Raw genomic sequence first — 20209 nt, forward strand, 5'->3', positions numbered from 1 at the left:
AACAATTTTCACATGACATAGAAAAGAACATAAAAGCTGTTTTCTGTGAACACACTTATAACAGAAGTCGTTGGGCAGGTGCTGAAATATGCTCAAAAAAGTCTATTTGAAATATGTAATCCTGTAGGAAGCGTCAGTCCTTCAGTCAGAGGTGTTTGGAAATGGGACTTGTTTTCCAAAGGGAGCAATCTGTGGTAATATATTCAGGCCCAGTTTTCACTGAAACCTCCTGATTGCACATGAATATCAGAAAATAACCGGAACTACTTTCTTTACTGTTTGTTCTTTACAGTTTAAAAGCAGCATTCTCTCATGGCCATTACACCTGTATTGTTAGAATCTCATGGCTACAGTTTCATGCCTGCATTATGTAGACATGTATCTATTAAAAATGACTGGTGACTTTATTTTAAGTTGTTCATTTAAGTTGTCCTGTTTAGATGAAATAAACAGAACAGACTTTCAGTAACATATGAACAACATATCCGTTATATAGCAGCAGAGAGTACATTCAGTAGATTATTAAGAGACTTTTAATTAAGTGAGTAAATAAGATTTGTTTACAATCTACTGAATTCAGGTGTTTTTCACTTTACTGTAGACATGAACCTGTAATACAGACCATCTCAACATCCTCCAAAAGCTGTATATAAATGCTGCTTACACCATACAGTAATTGATCTTAACTGGATAAGGTTTCAGTTAAGGTTAAGGTTAGGATTAGTCTAGAGGTCAGCATGTGAAGAATAATGTGGGAGCCACTTTATTATATAACCATTTTACCATGTCTCAGTATGTGCTGATGTACTGGTATAGGCTAAAGATATAATGTAAACGAAAACACAGACTTACTTTGCTCTGCTTTAAGCTTCTGCACAGCTATAGCCACTTTTCTCGCATCTCCAGCAGGAAACTTTTCTTTTTGTAAAATGTCTCAGCATTTGTTTTACAAGGCTGAAGTCAGCTTGTCATTTACCAGCTTCTTGTTCGAATATTTCCGTTCCACCTTAAAAGGTGCCTGAGGTGCCAAAATGTAGGAAAATTCAAACAAGAAGCTGGAGAACAAGAAACCAACTTCAGCCTTCCAACTTGAAGTTTTTCATTCCAGATTAAACGTATCAGGAAACCAGCTGAGTGATTATAAACACAAGTAAGTCCATTCATGTCCAAATTATGGATGTTCATCATAAATCGTTCACTTTGCCTTTTTGTTAGCTATTAGCTATGTGACGTGTTGTCTACATTGCTATAGTGACCAGCTTTCTGCCCACCTGTCTTCAGGGTTAAAGGATGAAATAGCAGTTATAGGCTACATTAACTCCAGCTTTTAAGACCATTTATTGTTAAAATTCTGCTAGATCGATCAGCTTTTACTGCAAAGGAGTCATTTTATTTTATTTTTTTACCTAAAAAATAGGTAGCCGCAACAAGACAGTAGAAGAGTCGCATGCGGCTTCCAGAGCCACTTATTGCCAACTATGGATTAGGGCCAAGATATGGGTTCGGGATACATAAAGTTGGGTAAGGTTAGGTTTTAACTAATGGAATTATCATATAAAGTCTACTTTATGTCACATATCAACAATACATTGACTTATTGTAAGTAATGTATCAACAATACATCAATCAAGATATTTACCTCAATATATTCAGATGCTTCACTACTGCTACTTCACTGATATGTTCCTGATACTGTGATAAACACTTATTAATCATCAACCAAGGTACACTCAAAATAAAGTTTTACCCAAATGATTATTTGCAGAGTTCAGCAACTGTCCATTGGCTTCTATTATCAATTCAATTTTGACCCAACAGATTTTCCGTTCAAGGAAATGTGTTGGAAATATTCTCTGTGGTAATTAAAGGTACAATACAAACGCCACAGATAGAGATTAGGTTGAAAAACACTAGACTCCCCCTTTAAGCAAGTAGGTGCCATCACACTCCGAACAGGCCTGTCGAGCCTTTCTCTTTAAGAGGATGTGAGGATTTAACAACCTTTAGTCATGAGGAGAGCCAGATAGCAGGTGAGGTGGAGTTCACACTGGCGGGTCGAGGGGGGCCTGAGAGGTATCCGTGAGCGAGAGAGAGGGTCAACACCTCTGGAATAGAGCTGTCAAATTAGGAGCCCCTCACTAGCTCTGCTAACAGCTACTAATTGGTGACAGCTAGCACACTCTGTTAAAGCACCCTGGCTTAAGGGCTAAGGCGTGCCACAGGGGCAAGTGTTTCTATTTGATGGCATTGTGCGTGCGTGTGTGCGTGTTTTGACACTTCTTCTATCACAGCCCCGGGTGGAGGTGATCTCTCACCTAAACATTCTCCCTGTTAGTCACGGACTCCATTAGAAACAGGTATCTGATTAAAATAATGACGGTGTGAAAACACGAGGCGGATATTTAAGTCTCTTATCGGAGCTATTTAAAGCCCCTCTCGCTCTCTCTCCCCATCCGCCGCTTTATTTTGCCTCCTAAAATTACTGCGTTGTCACAGTTCAGCTGACTCCATTTTCCATTTTTTTTATAAATAGCCAGAAGAAAAGTATTAATTATCCTTGTACAATTTAATGCACCGTGTGTTTTAACCTTTCAGGTTTCCGGTAAACAGCAGCATAACCAGGCATATCCGTGCTAGCAAATGTGATTTATGACAAGAATCTTTAATTTCTGTTTTTAAATAGGTTAGACGGCAATCTGCATACATTTAAATATGCCCGCTCCTCCCCCCCACCCTTCCTTGTCTTCGGGGCCCTCCTTTAATATTCAAGGATGATTTTTGTCCACATACATTTCGGTGTGTGTCACCTTAGATTAAATTATTACCGTTTTTTGCGGCTCCTGCATTGCAGGCCTGGGGCCCTTATTTACTAGAATCAATGAAACAGTAATGAAAATCCATTTTTCATACTCTCCGCTCCTGCTGACTTTTATTTAGTTAGCTGTGTCTAAGCAAGCAATTCATTCCGCCTAAATGCCACCCCAAGAACAGGCATTAGCATGGCAAGGGTTAACAGGGATTAAGACGGCTCATACTCACACACATAGTTGCATGTGTATATACACACACACACACACACACACACACACATGCACATAGCTAAACACAATAGAGATTACAGTGATATAGACTGTTTGTGCACCGTGTTGTAAAACCATGTTTCCAAGCAAATCACCTGGAAAGTAAAGCTTTGGTAAAGCCAATATGCTTAGAACTGTAACTGTAAACATACTGTGTGTTATGGATTATACAGGCCTTGATGTAGATCAAACCTTTAGAATGGGGGGTGCAGGTAAGACCCAGAGATATAATTGGAGGGGAACAATTCTGGGAAAACTAAATAAAATGCTGTTAAAATTACATAAAAAAGTGATTTGTTGTTTTTTCTCTATACATAAGCAAAATCTGTCCATCATTTCCACATGAATAAAACAGTGCTTCAGTCCAGTCAAGTGAAAAAGGGACCCAGCACACGTTCACTTGCCTGTTTGGTTGGAAGTTAACCTGTAATAGCAAGATATTGGACTCTTATACCTGATTGGCAACTACTTTGCAGCAGATTTTCATCATAAGCATAACTGAGGCTTCACTGATGATGCCTGACTGTTTCACTTTCCATAACTGGGGTGGTTATGCTTTGTTCTAGGGTGAGATTGGCCACTAGCTAAGTCCCCATCACCTAATACTATTAGGATTAGCAGGTGCTTCCTCAGAGACATGCAAAGAGCCACTTCAAACTGCCATTAACACACGAATGGACAGCTCATCACATTTGAACAACAGCTATAAAGACTGCTACGATCTCCAACCACCAACCAAAACAAAGCAACCTCTCTAGGGAAGCTCAAAGGTTGGCTAGTTATAGTCCCTGGACTAATGTCTATGTGTTGCAAGTACCCAGTATGGAAATATGTTATTAACAAGGCTAACATGTAAGCTGCGGGTGGTCCACTCGTCTCACCTGAAGATCCCAGGCTGACCCAAGCACTGGCTCTGTAGGCGGCCCAAGAGCTAACATGAGTAAGTTGAAAAGGCAAGAAGAATAAAGGCACAATAGTAGAGCAGTTTCCATCATTCAGTGAGAGATTTGGGTGCTGCTTCATTCCATCACATGTTCTACTACCAGGCCCCACTCCTGCATCCACACTGGGTTCCAATCCAGAAGACATCCTCTTAAAGACTCACTCCTTCCTGTAAATAGGGATCCCAGGGAACAAGGAGACCCCTCCCTCCAGTGACTGGGGTGTGTACTGTGGCAGTGCAGTCTCCTTTTGAATGCACCTAACCTCGTCTCAACAAGACCAAGGGAATTTAAGATGTTGCTAGATATTTACCAATATTTTTCTATTAGCAACAAGCTTTTACTTTAGGCTACTGGAGAACATGCTATAGGCAACAATAACACAATGTAGCTGCTGCACAATGCTAATCAGAAGGTATAGTTCTCTCTCTCTACGTGGTCAAAAGAAAACCTTGTATCTCCAAAATGGTAACTTTACAGGAGAAGGAAAAACCTATTCTACTTTTAATGTAAGTCAAAGGGGCCAGACTTTTTTTGAAAGCCATTTTGGTCCATTTCTTTCAGTCCATTCATCCAGACATTTATACACAATGTAAAGTTCAACAGGCATTTTCACATCATGTCAAAAACGGAAAAATGACAGATACAAAATGGAGATACAAGGTTTTGTTTCGACAGCAGCAATGAGCTTCAGCCGCATTATTACTGTATGTATTCACTTGCACCATTGTGCAAAGTGCAATATGTGGTGTCAGATTTCTGTATTAGTGTCTTGCACATGCAGTGTGTAACACAGAATATGTTTTAGGATGCTGTATTCAGATCTGGCTTATCTTTCTATGTTTTGCCTTTTTCAATTCATTTTTTGATCCATGATGTAGATTTCTTCAGTTTTACTATCTTTCTAATTCTAACCGTGGCACACAATTTCCAGTGTATGTATATTTTTACCTACTTGTATACGTATACGTACTTGCAAATCATAAACTGGACTGAACTGGTCAGAGTTCTGGTCTAGTCTTGTAATTATAGACTTTAAATTATTTATTTCTTTATCTAGAACAAGGTTTCATTATGATCTATGGCAACAAACTAACACTGTAGATTTATCTTGACGCATGCTGTGCTTATTTTGTCTGAGACTGAGGTAAACAGTGAGAGATTGTTTGTTTGTTTGTTTAGGGTGCTTGCGCAGGAGCTTTTTATTTGTTTACTGCACAAATGTTTACTAACTACAACAAGCCCATTGACTTTTACTCAATGTATGTATTTGAAGCCTGTGTCTGTTTTTCTTTCATGTATTTACTCTTTCTCTCACTCTCTCTCACTCTCTTTCTCTCATTCTCTCTCTGTCTCTCTCTCTATCTCTCTCTCTCTCTCTCTCGTTCTCTCTCTGTCTCTCACCATCCTCAAATCTAAGGCATTCCTTATGATTAATTCTTTCTGACAGCATACCTTTCAGTTACAGCAGGACAGCACTGTTAATTTAAGGTTTATTTAAGGTTTATTTAAGTGTAATATGTGAGTTCAGGGATGATAATGTTAACCACATTTGGAGGGGGAATGTGAAGACGATATGGCTGGAAGCGTACATATTCAAATTAGGGGCGGAGTAACAGGGACAATCAGCCTTACTGGGTCACAGCACATGTTCCCCAGATACTTCTACAGACTGCCTCTAAAGCTCAGAAACACACTTTCACTTTTCTGCCTCTAAGGCCTCATCCACACGCATCTGAATATTTCTGAAAATAAATTTTTTCGCCTCTGAGTTTGCCCTGTCCACATTAATGGCACTGTAAAAAATCTCACTCAATGTTTTGAAAACACTTACCATATCAAGATGGAGTTGAAAAAATATCACATTATTTGATGCCTTGAAAAAAATATGATAAGCACGAGTGTCGCATAGAAACTGCTGAAAATTGCTGAACATAGACATGAAGTAAAGACCGTAGGGAAGCATGTGCAAAAGCACAAAGTCTACGTCTAAAATGATTATAAAAGAAGGCTTTTTAGAACCAAAGGAAATAAAGAAAATGACACAGTTAATCGTGGACTCCTTGTTGCTGATCACTCAATGTTTACCTTTAACCTTCTGGCTGTGAAGTAGATGAAATCTCATTTTAAATGCAGGATTTCTAAAGTTTATTCACAGAGAACCTTTATCATCAAGCTATTAAGTTGCTTGATGGAAAGACCAACATTGTATAAATTGTAATAGTTTTTATTATATTATTTCTGACTGACTAACCTGGGACCACTTACTTTCAATCATACACGCAATGCTAATTTATCGAAGTACTGATTAAAAAACAAATATTGGATGATAACTCTGATGACTCTGTTTTATTTATTTATTTATTGGTGAGGGGGTCTACTAATCACCCCCCGCGACCCTGACGGAGAAGCGGCTTAGAAAATGGATGGATGGATGGATGAATGGATGGCATCTACTAATCTATGTCATCACTTGATACGTAAATGCTAGCAGAATTTTGGATTTGGGATCCAAAATGAACTGAGCACCTTCTAATGTTTGTATGTACAGACTATCAAACAGACATAGTAAATACAACATTTTAGGAAATAAAAGAATTCTGTTGTTGGTTCATTCTATGGCTTATTACAGTGCAAAAAAACATGTGATTGGTTCAAGGCAACAATTTGATTTTCATTGATTTCCTCTTTTATTGGATCATAGCTGTATGCATCATTTACGTTTTGTGTCATTTTTTATGTTCAGTCGTTTTGTATCTGCACAAAGACTTCAGTTGAACATTAGCCATTGGCTAAACTGCCACTACTACAGAAATGTTTATGACTGTGAACTTAGCTGGTTTTCTCTAGGAGAAAAATGAATGGTGTTTTTTTTTTAATTGCTTTCATCGTGCCCTGTGATAAACAAAGTTGACACATGTTGAGGTGAGGATATAAATGTTTCTTAATATTCTCTGAATTATAGGGTCACTATGAAGCCCAGATATGACAACTGTTACAGACAGGTTAAAACTGCTTGACATCACAAGACCAGAAACAAACCAGCAAGCTTTGCCGAAAATGATGAAGTTCCTATGGCAGTAGCAGCTGCACTTTAAGTAGCTTGTGTTGGTAAATAATAGGAGAATAGTGTGACATTATTTCAGTGTGCAAGAATGTAAGCTTGCATGTAACATGCACAGTATTTGCATTTTGACCGGTAAATGACCTTATAATTCAGAGGAACTAGTTACACGGAGTGAATGAAATGAGTTTGACACATTTTTGTTTGCCACACAGAGGTGAATTTCATGCTAATCTCATAGAAAATACCTGCTTGTGCTATGTTCACATGTTTGCATTGAAAGAAACGTCGTTCCTCATACTGGTGCAGCATGAAGCTACGGAAATGTACCACAGTGGCAGCAAAATTGGATGATTTTCAGAGGGGAGCTTTATCAGCGTAGATTGATTATTTAAGGTGAAAAAGACCAAAAAAAATTTTGTTGTACAGTAGTTCATCTTGAATTCAACGATGAGTTGTTTAGCATCCATGGCACCCAAAAAATCAACATCTGGTTCATTGCACTGCTGTGGTTGATGAGGAAGTTTGGAAAATTGATCTCTTGTTGGATCGTTCCGCCTAATGCTGCAGTCTACAGAACGTTGCAGCATGTGGTGGCAGAATTTTATGATGTGGCCTGATTCAAAATAATGAAACATCTGGTTTGCCATTATCTATCTATCTATCACAAATGTGAACACAAAACTATTTAACTAGACTCAGAGTTCCTAATATGTGCAAGATGCATGCCAACTATGCAATGACAGCACAACTTAAAAGGCCTATAGACCTCTAAAGTCATGCATCACATCAATATAAGGAACTCTTGGTTAAAGTCCTTTTTCTTTATGAGAACAATGGATGATGTTGAAAATCAATGCTTTCACATTATATGCGAAACAAAATGGTTCCAAACCAGATACGTTTTGTCTTACATACACATATCAGACCATTCCGCAGGCCTGGCCTGAACTAGTTAGTGTGCCAGTGGCTAATTCGGCTCATAAAATCACCAAAAACCTGATATTATTGCTGTTTTTGGCCTTCACGTTCCAACAAATGGTTAAAACAGCATCATGATTCAAAGATCAGATCACTCATCAGACTCTGCCTCACCATCCAGAGTGATTTATTCACCTCTGGCCATCCATCAGCAAGCAATCCAGCTCCAAAATCACCCAATACCCACTCACACTGTGAGCATGCTCACATCTCTGCTTTTAGCTTTCAAAGGGTTAAAAATAGTGACACGATTTACACACCAGAGCACTCAGAGGGACCTGCCAGCAGAGATACAGCACAAACACACAGCCGGATCACTGTAAAACCTACTATTAGCTCTCTGCTTTAGCCTTCATATGGCAACAAAATGGTTAATGACCTCACTATTAAGAGGATCCAGCAATGATTGGAGGAAAAATGTATGTATGGCAAAATGTGTCAGCTTTGTAACATTTTTATTGACCACTGGACACAACAGCAGCAATTTCCGGACACACTTCATTTTCCCCTGTAGAAAGTACGGTTTAGACACCAGAGTTCATAAGGTGGGCAAAGCCCTGATAACAGAATGCCGCTGAATGCTTCAGCAATAAAGGGTTAAAGAAATCTGCAAGCAGAAAAAAGACAATGTAGAGGACAACAGTTTAGCATGAGAGCATCTCAAATGTTTCCATTCACTGACGGCCTGTCTGTGTCCTCTATTACAGATTTATATGCTCTACATTGTCGCAAGCTTTATTCATCTTTTATATCACACGCAAATACGCTCCTCTCCATCTAGATGGCTTTTTAAATGGGCGCACGCCTGAGCGTGTGCGTGTGAGGTGGGAAGGGGGCGTGCTTTCCCCCAGCATGTGATGAAATAAAATTTAATAACTGAATAAAAATGTAAATAAAGATTTGCTTAAAATGACTTGTCCATGAAATAATTCTCCCTCCCCCCCTTGAGCTAATACTCTGATAGGATATATCCCGGGCGCGTCTGATTCGGCGGGTGACCTTTCGCAAACGCTCTATCCCCCTTGATTAAAGACGTATTAAATTTGTTTAAATAAAGCTCGTTGTAATGGCACATCATTTGTAAGAAGCTATTAGGGCCTGGAAAATTGTGGCAGTGTATTTGCATGAAAATGTGCCGCACTCAGACGGAGGGATCGTTCCAGAAAAGAGCGGCGAGGAGACGCACTCACCTCCATCACTCGTCCTGACAAAGAGCAGATGAAACTTTACGCTCTCCCCAATCCTCGAAAGAAAGAGAGGGAGAGAGATACTGGGGTGTGTGTGTGTGAGGGCGGAGGGGGGTAATATCATGTAAAACCTCAATTTGACATTGATTGGCCCCGCCCACTCAACCCCCTTCTGAGTTATACACCTTTACCACACCATCCACCCCACAATCCCATAATCCTTTTCCAGCATGTCAGATACCTGTCATGTGTACAAAGCCAGGTGAGAGAGAGAGAGAAAGAAAGAAAGACAGAGGAGGAGAGATAAGAAAGGAAAAATGGGGGGGAGAGAGAGAGAGAGAGAGAGAGAGACAGCAAAAGAGAGAAAGGGAGAGAAGGAGAGAGATGGAAAGACATAGAAAGAAAAATCAGAGAAGAGGTAGAAAGAGAAGATTGGAGAAAAAAGAGAACAAGAAAGGAAAAACGGGAAAAGAGAGAGAAATAAAAGGGGAAGGGTGAAAGAAAGAAGGAGTGAGAAACAAGAAACGAGAGAGAAGATGGGGAGAATAGAGAAAGGAAAGAAAAAAGAGGGAGAGAGATACAAAAAGAAGGATGAAGAGAGAGAGAGAGAGAGAGAGAGAGAGAGAGAGAGAGAGAGAGAGAGAGAGAGAGAGAGAGAGAGAAGAAAGAAAATGAGCAGGAGACGTGAGAATGGAAGAGTAACAGAAAGAGAAAGGAGGGGTAAAGAGGTTACAGAGACAGAGCAACAGAGGGATGAAGTGAGAGGAGGAAAGAGGGAGAGTAGAAGTAAAGAGAGGGAGGGAGGGATGGGTGGAGGTAGAAGAGGGATAATATCATGTAAAACCTTGATTTGACAGATTGGCCCTGCCCACTCGACCCCCTCCTGAGCTATACACCTTTGCCACACCTTCCTTAATCCTATAATCCTTTTCCAACGTGTCAGATACCTGCCATGTGCACAAAGCTAGGTGAGCAGGGAGGGGCGGAGCAGACAGGCTTTAGAAAAGTGAAGCTTTAATGAGCTGAGCTTCCTGAGCCAGTCTGAGTCAGTCTTAGTCCACGTTCACAAGGACTTTTTGGTGTCCCTCAAACGAGCTCATCGGTGTGTAGAACTGCAGTGCTGTTCTGAATGCCCTGCTAAGGTTTACTGTGAAAACAAGCTAACATAACCATGCAAAGCATCTGTCTACAGTCTAAGGCCCAGTCCCATTTCTTATTTTTACCCCATCTCTTGTTTTTGAGTGCCAGTTTGCCCCTTAGAACTGAATAACAAGGAGTAGTGGTTAAAAACTTCCTGTATGAAATGGGACCCTCAAATAAAAAAGAACTTTACTTCATTAACACTGTTCTGTGCTGTTCTATAGGCGAACCTGACAGTCTGCACTAATAGCAGAGGAGGGTAAAGTTCAGCATCCTCACTGCTGGGCTTTAGTTACATTTAGGGCATCATATACCTTCAAAGAGGGGGGTGTGACAATTCTTTATTATCCCCACCGCTAATTCTTCAGTGATATGACACTGAACTCAGCTATTCGCCAGCTTCTTGTTGGAATTTTCCCAGTCCACCTTAAATGGAGTAGCAGCTCTGATGCCTGAGGCCCAGAATATAACTACAGCACCATTTAAGGTTGAGTTACTGAGCTCTGCTAAAGCCTGAGTAGACTGATAAATCAATGTGATGATCAGTTATTAATCTCAGTGTTACTGAGCTCTGCTAAAGACTGAGTAGACTGATAAATCAATGTGATGATCAGTTATTAATCTCAGTGTTACTGAGCTCTGCTAAAGACTGAGTAGACTGATAAATCAATGTGATGATCAGTTATTAATCTCAGTGTTACTGAGCTCTGCTAAAGCCTGAGTAGACTGATAAATCAATGTGATGATCAGTTATTAATCTCAGTGTTACTGAGCTCTGCTAAAGCCTGAGTAGACTGATGAATCAATGTGATGATCAGTTATCAATCTCAGTGTTACTGAGCTCTGCTAAAGCCTGAGTAGACTGATGAATCAATGTGATGATCAGTTATTAATCTCAGTGTTACTGAGCTCTGCTAAAGCCTGAGTAGACTGATAAATCAATGTGATGATCAGTTATTAATCTCAGTGTTACTGAGCTCTGCTAAAGCCTGAGTAGACTGATGAATCAATGTGATGATCAGTTATTAATCTCAGTGTTACTGAGCTCTGCTAAAGCCTGAGTAGACTGATAAATCAATGTGATGGTCAGTTATTTATCTCAGTGTTACTGAGCTCTGCTAAAGCCTGAGTAGACTGATAAATCATTGTGATGATCAGTTATTAATCTCAGTGTTATTGAGCTCTGCTAAAGCCTGAGTAGACTGATAAATCAATGTGATCAGTTATTAATCTCAGTGTTACTGAGCTCTGCTAAAGCCTGAGTAGACTGATAAATCAATGTGATGGTCAGTTATTAATCTCAGTGTTACTGAGCTCTGCTAAAGCCTGAGTAGACTGATAAATCAATGTGATGATCAGTTATTAATCTCAGTGTTACTGAGCTCTGCTAAAGCCTGAGTAGACTGATAAATCAATGTGATGATCAGTTATTAATCTCAGTGTTACTGAGCTCTGCTAAAGCCTGAGTAGACTGATAAATCAATGTGATGGTCAGTTATTTATCTCAGTGTTACTGAGCTCTGCTAAAGCCTGAGTAGACTGATAAATCAATGTGATGATCAGTTATTAATCTCAGTGTTACTGAGCTCTGCTAAAGCCTGAGTAGACTGATGAATCAATGTGATGATCAGTTATTAATCTCAGTGTTACTGAGCTCTGCTAAAGCCTGAGTAGACTGATAAATCAATGTGATGGTCAGTTATTTATCTCAGTGTTACTGAGCTCTGCTAAAGCCTGAGTAGACTGATAAATCATTGTGATGATCAGTTATTAATCTCAGTGTTATTGAGCTCTGCTAAAGCCTGAGTAGACTGATAAATCAATGTGATCAGTTATTAATCTCAGTGTTACTGAGCTCTGCTAAAGCCTGAGTAGACTGATAAATCAATGTGATGGTCAGTTATTAATCTCAGTGTTACTGAGCTCTGCTAAAGCCTGAGTAGACTGATAAATCAATGTGATGATCAGTTATTAATCTCAGTGTTACTGAGCTCTGCTAAAGCCTGAGTAGACTGATAAATCAATGTGATGATCAGTTATTAATCTCAGTGTTACTGAGCTCTGCTAAAGCCTGAGTAGACTGATAAATCAATGTGATGGTCAGTTATTTATCTCAGTGTTACTGAGCTCTGCTAAAGCCTGAGTAGACTGATAAATCAATGTGATGATCAGTTATTAATCTCAGTGTTACTGAGCTCTGCTAAAGCCTGAGTAGACTGATCAATCAATGTGATGGTCAGTTATTAATCTCAATGTTACTGAGCTCTGCTAAAGCCTGAGTAGACTGATAAATGAATGTGATGGTCAGTTATTAATCTCAGTGTTACTGAGCTCTGCTAAAGCCTGAGTAGACTGATAAATCAATGTGATGGTCAGTTATTTATCTCAGTGTTACTGAGCTCTGCTAAAGCCTGAGTAGACTGATAAATCAATGTGATGATCAGTTATTAATCTCAGTGTTACTGAGCTCTGCTAAAGCCTGAGTAGACAGATAAATTAATGTGATGGTCAGTTATTTATCTCAGTGTTACTGAGCTCTGCTAAAGCCTGAGTAGACTGATAAATCAGTGTGATGGTCAGTTATTAATCTCAATGTTACTGAGCTGTGCTAAAGCCTGAGTAGACTGATAAATCAATGTGATGGTCAGTTATTTATCTCAGTGTTACTGAGCTCTGCTAAAGCCTGAGTAGACTGATCAATCAATGTGATGAGTCAGTTACTGAGTCTCAGTGTTAATAAACTCCTTTGAGGCATGAGCAACCTAATAATATCTTCAGTAACAGAGATGTTTGCAAGTGATACGTTTACCATCAGTGTTGTACTGGACTCCTGCTCAGGGGGAATATGGTAGCAGCAGTGGACTGAAGGAGGTGATCAAAAAAGTTAAGAACTTCAGAACTTAATTTAAATTATAAGCAATTTTTTAAACATATTAACAGAAGGAACACATAAAGAAAACTGCCAACTAGTGACATTGAGGAACACTATGAATACTGTAAAAATTACAGTAAATGTATTCTGAATGTGTTACTTTTTATGTATTGTAAAAGTATTGTATTGTAAAAGTATACTTTAATAAATAGGACAGTGTATTCAGTATTCAGTTATCCAGTTTTCCACCCTCCTGGCAGGCTGGCGCTTGATTTCACGCACTAAAATGTATTCATTCGCGCTCAAATCTTCACTTGAGTAATTCGTATGTAATTAAGGGCATTTTATTTAACTGCAATGAACAAGGGCCAGTATGCTAGCATGTAACAATAGTAGTTTGCAATATACATTGCTCTGTATCTACTTTTCACAGCATCAACTTTTAATGCATACAGTTATACATGTGAGCCATCGGTCCTGCAAGAGCCTTGAATCTTTTGACAGTAGCAACTATTTTCGTTACACCGGCAGACATGGCCTTGCGGTGGGAAAGTCTCTAATAAGTGTATAGCATTTACAGAAACACAGATAAAGATTCACTGTTTGTTCATCTCGAGTGGTTTTGGATGGACATAAATACAATTTGTTTGCCTTGATGTTGGTGGTTTGCCTGACATGGGGGCAGCAGAGGGGCTTTCATGAGCTACAGAGAGAAAGTAGTGAAAAAAGCAGAAAAGAGAGACACAGAGTTATAAAAAAAACAAGTCATCGCCCTGTGAAAGAAGTTTGAGGTCTTGTGTATGGATTGTGTATGTGTGTGTGTTTGTGTTGGTGGGCTATGCTGTGTTCAGCGGAGCATGCGGAAGCCGTGTTTCTGACGGAGGAAGCGGGAGGCTGTTTAGAGCTTTAAATCAGGCAGCAGGGCCTGAAACACACACACATGGGTAGAGAGACTGCACTCCTCTCTTAAATTGGGCTGCATATAGGGAACTGTCTGCTGGTCACATCAAATAAACAACAGCGCTGAAGGCTCTAGCCCAGCGCTCCGGCCGAGCGTTCCATTGCCCATCAGTGCCGAGGCCGCCGTGGCCGATCTGCGCAGCGCTAACAAGGCCCAAACAACAACAGGCACACACGCTTCTGCACGGTTCTTGTCCAACACAACTGTTTGCTGGACTTACTTTCCTCTTTTTCATTTTTTCTTTTGTAGCTTTCCTCGGACAACCTCATGAGGCAACTCTCTGAAACAGCACAGTCTGTCCACATTTGTCAATGCAGTTCTGCAAAGTATGGATATTGTACAAGTCCAGCAGAGAGAACTGTTTAAAACTATTTAAATTGGTGGTAACTTTTGTGTGTGTGTGTGTGTGTGTGTGTGTGTGTGTGTGTGTGTGTGTGTGTGTGTGTGTGTGTGTGTGTGTGTGTGTAAATACTGTACAACCCCAATTCCACAGAAGTTGGGACGCTGTGTGAAAGGTAAATAAGTGTAAATAAAATCAGAATCAGTGATTTGCACATTTCCCCAGCCCCATATTTTACTGGCAGTAGAGCATAGAACACATGTCACACATAGATGTTAAATGTGAGACATTTTACCATTTTATCAAAAACATTCAATCATTTAGAACTTGATGGCAGCAACGTATCTCAGAATAGTTGGTACAGGACCATGTCTACCATTGTGTAGCATCCCCTCTTCTTTTAACAACTGTCTGTAAATGTCTGGGAAGTGAGGAGACCAGTTGCTGGAGTTTTGGGAGGGGAATGTTGTCCTCTTCTTGTCTGAATTAGGATTCTTACTGCTCAACAGTCCTGAGTCTTTTTGACTGATTTTTCATTTCCTGATGTGCCAAATGTTTTCTATCGTTGAAAGGTCTGGACTGCAGGCAGGCCAGTTCATCACTCAGACTCTTGTTCTGCGAAGCCATGCTTTTTAGATGAATGCAGTATGTGGTTTAGCTTTGTCTTGCTGAAATATGCCAAGCCTTCCCTGAAAAAATCTGGATTTGAGCTTACATTGTTCTAAAACCTCTTTATACTGTTTAGCATTGATAGTGCCTTTTTCAGATGTGTAAGCTGCCCTCACCATAGGTACTAATGCAACCCCATACCATCAGAGATGCAGGCTTTTAAACTGTGTGCTGATAACAAGCTGGATGGTCCTTCTCCTCTTGGGTCCGCAGGTCACGGCATCTGTGGATTCCAAAAAGAATTTCAAATTTTGATTCATCTCACCACAGAACAGTTTTTGGTTTTGCCTCAATCCATTTTAAATGAGCTTTGGCCTAGAAAATATGACGGCGTTTCTGGGTCGTGTTGACATATGGCTTCTTCTCTACATGATACAGCTTTAATTTGCATTTATGGATTGCACAGCGAACTGTGTTCACTGACAACAATGTCTAGAAGTGTTCCTGAGCCCATGCAGTGATTTCCAGCACAGAATCATGCTTGTTTTTAATGCAGTGTCACCTGAGGGCCCGACGATCATGAGCATCCAATATTGATTTACTTTTCCAACCTTTTGTTTCCCCTTTCCCAACTTTTTTTGAGAAGCGGTGCTGTTATCAAGTTCTAAACAATTTAATGATTCTCATGAAATGGTAAAATCTCTCATTTTCAATATCTGATATGTGTTTTATGTTCTGTTGTGAATAAAATACTGGCTAATGAGATTTGCAAATCATTGCATTTGGAATTGGGGTTATATATATAACAATAAAATAAGTTATATTACTAATATGTAAAGTAATCCCTAAGAATAATTTTTGTGTACATGTGCTCCCATCTTGCTAGCTAATGAACTGTAAAATTTAAGTCTAATTATTAACAATAACCAAAACTATATAGATTTATAACTGGATAATGTATGTATTTCTGATAATTGGATGCTGATTGAGGGTTCTAATAAGTTACTATTTCAGTGACTGATAGCTTCCTCAGCATTCTGGATCCAGAGCTCTGTCTTACAATGCAGTATTTTTTGCTCACCCAGCTAAGCTTAAGCTGAGTCGGCTCTAAACATGGTTGGCAATGGTGACTGCTTTGCTTTTTACTGTTATAAATGCTTTACTTTGTACATATGAACAGTTCATTTGCTACAACCGATATTTCCATTTCAATCAATTTTCAGAGGTGTTTAAAACTGAGGTGTTTAAAAACTCCAGCGACACTGCTGTGTCTGATCCACTCGCACCAGCACAACACACACTAACATACCACCATATCAGCGTCACTGCAGTGCTGAGAACTATCCCCCATGCAAATAATATCTGCTCTGTGGTGGTCCAAAGTATGCAGAGAAACAGAGGAACTACAGTGTGTAATAGTTTATCTACAAAGTGCATCTATATGGTAAGTGGAGCTGATAAAATGGACAATGAGTGTAGATATAAAGCTGGAATCACTCTAGACATTCAGGATATGGAGCAAGACTCACTTTTCCTCTGCTCTCCTCCATGGCCAGTGACAGTGCGCGTGTATGTGTGTGTGTGTGTGTGTGTGTGTGGTAAATGGGAGTGTCTGGTCAGTGTGTAACGGATAAGTGAGCAGTCAGGTTAGGGGACCATTACCTATGCGGTTTCGTGGTTGTGGGCAGTGGGTGATGTAACAACACCTGACACGTTTGCTCCGGTGTGTCAGTTGGAGTGTGTTTGTGTGGGTGTGCGTTTTGTAATGGCCGTTAGTGATTCACGGTTCACTTCAGGAAGGCCTGATACCAGCCAGGAGCGCTGTGACTCATAACACAGGAAGCACCTTTGTGTTGAGAAACCTTGCTGTGAATGTGTGGGGGGCTTGATTAAGAGTAATTTTAGACCTTTACAATATTTAGAGGTTCTGCACTTGGGAAAACACCTCAGCTTTCTGATAATAATAAAGCATATTGAGCCACTCGCATCAAAAAATCCATTTTGTCATTTTGTATTTACACTGTTTGAAAGCATCGGTTGCTCTTTGCATTGTATGGGCATTTCAAGACAAGTAGACGGCTAAAAACAGTAAATAAAAGGGTCAATAATTACATGAAATTAAAGCCTTTCTTATGTAAACCACTGGTGAACCATGGCAATTACAAACAGGCCGTTATCTCAGGCTATACATGTCAAAATGATGAAAAAACACTTCAACAACAATGATCATTTGTATTAGTACCCCTATAGACAACTGAAGTCCTGTCATTTTGTAGTCAATCATATGCTTTTATGCCCATATAAGAAACTCTGGCTCTAAAAGGAATTTTTGAAAATTATGAAATGGTATGAAAAAATGATGGTATGGTATGAAAAAATTCCAACAAGAAGCTTGATTACAGTTTCGTACTTTTAATGCTGATAGTATTTTTTTTTTTAACCCGATTTTCTCCCCAATTTAGTCGTCTCCAATTCCAACCGCTATTTAGGACTCCCCCAATCGTTAGGAGGGTGAAGGCCAGCACAGGCTTCCTCCGAGACCTGTGAAACCAGTCACCACTTCTTTTCGAACTGCCGCTCACGGGACAGACGGGGCTGTCACAGGACAGCCGAATGCGCTCGGAGGAAAGCGTCAACAGCCAAATCTGTTGCAGCTAACAGACGCCTGCACTGACTAGCATCGTGCTGAGTGATGGGGGAGAAGGGGGGCCATCCTACCCACCCAGAGAGAGCGAAGCCAATTGTGCTCTCTCAGCCTCCTGGCTACGGATGACTGTAGCATCACCAGTGATCGAACTCGTGATCTGATAAGGCCAACGCTTAGACGGTTGTGCGACTCGGGAGCCCATGATAGTAATTTTTAGTAAGGTAATTTAAGCTTTCAAAATATCCTACCAAGAAGTTTTATATAGGGCGCTATCTATCAGTGTGAGCTACCACAGGATATTTCAACAAAGTAGCACAACTCGTGAAAACGCCCGCCTTACTTTTGTGTAGGTTAATGATGTCAAATTGATGCAAGTAAAATTTTCTGGCTGTTCTACACGGTTCTAAGAGCCCAGATATTTGAAGCTTATAACATTCTTTTCGTGTTTACATTGCAGCAGTTTTACTGTGACTTTTAAGTAAAAACAAAACAGTGTAGCGCTACCACGGCTTTCCATCTCTAACAACAAACTAAGACCTGCTAGGCTCATATCCACAGGCAGTGATGTATCTAGAACTTCCAGAACTTTTTTTCTCACAAAAGTGATTCTACCCACTGTAAATCAAAATGTTTTGTTGATTTCATTGTCACGTCCTAGTTATGGTATTGGTTAACACAATTCAGCTCCTGAAGGCCTAGCCAATTGGCTGAATCTGCCTAGAAACCACTAAGAACTTTTCTGTTGGCCTTTTCAGGAATTTGCCGTTTTGGTTTCCCACCAAAATTTATCAATGAAATAAAATTATTAGGTTGATGAGTTTTACCCTTTAACAGGCCAGTGTTTTTACGTGTTTCTATACCCGAAGAATAGCTCAACCTGCTTGCTTTGAATTCCCTGTAGTTAGTGAATAATAAGCCTTAGTATGTAATAAGCCTGGGATTTCAAGGGGTTAAATGTAGCAAGCATGCAGACTCTATTACATAAAAATGATATAAAAATTGTATGGCATGTTTAAGTGTAAGAAATCTCTGCAGCTGTAAAAGGCCTCAAGAGTTTCCTTCTGATGTACACTGATATAAAAAAAACAAAAATGTCTGGAATTACTCATATTAAACCAGTCCGGGCTTCTTACATGAAAAGGTTTATTATCCAGGAGTTCCAGGGGCTTCAATGGAAACTAATGGAGCTGTTCTTAGGTTATAGAAGTGTGTAATACTACTTTGGGCCCCCCAGCAGGCCCATGGGTTAATATTTGTTGTTAAACTATATGTAATACAGTGCAGATTAATTTTTTTTTTTCTGAGCTACAAGCTTTTTGATACAACAGACATGGTGTATGCTTTCAGGTAGTGCTGTTTAGGAGCTGCTGGTGTTTTGTTCCAGCTGAATGCAGGTCCAGGAACTTTGGTCAAGGTTGCTGTCCTAAGCACTGTAGTATCTCTGGCATGATAACTCTGAAGGGTCTCTTTATCGAGGGTTAAAAACACCCAAGGTCTCATCGCACTGTTCTACTTCCTGAATCAGCTGTTATTCATGCTGTCCCACGCTGTCCGTCATTGGCCAAAGCACTGTCCTGTCCTCCACCCTACCTTTATCCATCTCCATCGCTCTCTCTCTCTCACTCTCTCAGGTCAGCTATAACAGCATCAAAGGCCGAGTCAAGGTCTTTAACACAATGCACAGGAAAGCTTCTACGTTCTGCTGCCACTTCCTCTCTCTGGGGGAAATATGGGGCAGTGGGGCTGAACAAATACGTTACTCTGAGAAACAAAACCGGACAAAAAGGTAGATTAACCTTCAGGTTCCCAGTAGTACCTTGGAGAGCTTGTTGTGTATTAGTTTATGAACTATCAGTGTATTAGTGACGAATAGACTCTGCTAAATAAATAGTTTGATTTAAGTCAAATACATTTTCTGATTAAACAAAGCAAAATAAACAAACAGATTAGATTAATAAACACATTATTTCTCTCAACCTAAATCAATCCAAAAACAATGTTTTTTGTGTGTTACTCAGAGCTTTTGTTTGTTTGTTTGTTTGTTTGTTTTTCATGTCCATTCATACAGCATTTCTTGTGCGTATAAATTCTTTTTTAACCATTGTTTATTTCAAGCAGCCACCCAGAGATAGCATTAGCCACTGAAACACATGAATTATTACACCATAATTATAATATTAAAATATAAGTACAATGTTATTATTGAATAATATACTCTGTGAAACATGGATTGTCAGTTCAACCTAAAAATTACTTCTTATTATAAAAAGTGAGTTCATTAGTTTTATTTAACTCCAAAGGTACTTTTATTGAAGCAGTCATTCAATCAAGAGTATTTTTTAGGTAAATAAAACTTTAAGTTAAAAAAAAAAAAAACAATGACATGA

The sequence above is a fragment of the Pygocentrus nattereri genome, chromosome 30 (genome assembly GCF_015220715.1).
Source record: "Pygocentrus nattereri isolate fPygNat1 chromosome 30, fPygNat1.pri, whole genome shotgun sequence".
NCBI lineage: Eukaryota > Metazoa > Chordata > Actinopteri > Characiformes > Serrasalmidae > Pygocentrus > Pygocentrus nattereri.